Raw genomic sequence first — 1,294 nt, forward strand, 5'->3', positions numbered from 1 at the left:
AAAAAAAAAGGAATCTTCTTCATTTTTTTCTTTCAATTCAGTGATGGAACATTTAAAAAAAAAAAGGAGCCCAGCAACCTTGAACCACCTTGTTTAAGAAAAATAGAATTTACCAGTCTTAACTGTAGATTCATAGGAAAGAAAAGTTATTATTACATATTAGCATTTTAGGGACTTCGGGCCCCATTTAGGAATTTGTCCATAAGGTTCCCTGTAACATAACTCCATCTACTTTTCTGATAGAAAGGCCAAGTTCTCATATTTTCTCCAGAAACAATCCTGTCAATTTTCACCTGTAAGTAAGAAGACATGTATCCCCCCGACCCCAGTCCCAATGGCTGACACTGAGACTATAGAATGGGCAATTTTAATAACTGTTCTAATGCAGGTTCTGTTACCTTGTCCTAGAGCTCCCTGATTCTTGATCTTATCTTCCTCTTGACGAGCTCTTAGCGTCCACCTCCTTGACATTCTGTTTCTCCTCCCACCTTCTGTTAATGTCCTTCACATCTCTTCATGATTATATCTTGGATCTCAGACTAAATCTGGAGACAGTTTCCTGATCCTGCATTCCCTATGCTCTAAAATCATCATTGTTGCTGCCACAGAGAATTCCTAGGTTGAATGTTACATAGAATATTTCAACTATCTAAACAAGAAATGAAGACCTGGACTGAAGCATGGCAGTGGAAATGAAAGGTTCACATTTGCGAGGCATTTCAGAGTCACAGTCAAAATAATCTGGTGCCTTACTGGGGGGTGATATAAAGGGAAGAAGCTATTAAGCAGAAATTGAACTCAGATAGCTCTTCTAGTTATTAATTACTGCTTGAAAGGAAAGGGTATCGGTGTGTGTGTGTGTGTGTGTGTGTGTGTGTGTGTGTGTGTGTGTGTTATCATGGGGAATCCATCAAAACAGCTAAGGAGAACCAAGGGAAATTTCTTATGTTAAGATCATTTTTGACCTATAAAAATGGCAATTTCACTTGATTCAACCTAAAAAATTAAAGCCAGAAAAAGTCATTTTCATTGCTGACCATCTTATTGGCACATTCACAAATTTCTATTTCCAGTGTCCTTCTAGGTTTCGTGTATACAGAAAAATATTCAGTGGTAAGTAGTACAAGCCTCCTTGGGCCTCTAAACTACCAGCAAATCTACAGATGTTTTCTTTTTAATAATAATAATACTAGATAAGTGCACTTCCATGAAGATTATATCATATTATCCTCACACTAATATCCCCAGGGAAGATATTATCCTCATCGTACATATGGAAACAGGCTCAGAGAGG

The sequence above is a fragment of the Callorhinus ursinus genome, unplaced genomic scaffold (assembly GCF_003265705.2).
Source record: "Callorhinus ursinus isolate GAN/ISIS: 27379988/994484 unplaced genomic scaffold, GSC_fseal_2.0 scaffold4, whole genome shotgun sequence".
NCBI classification, from domain to species: Eukaryota; Metazoa; Chordata; class Mammalia; order Carnivora; family Otariidae; genus Callorhinus; species Callorhinus ursinus.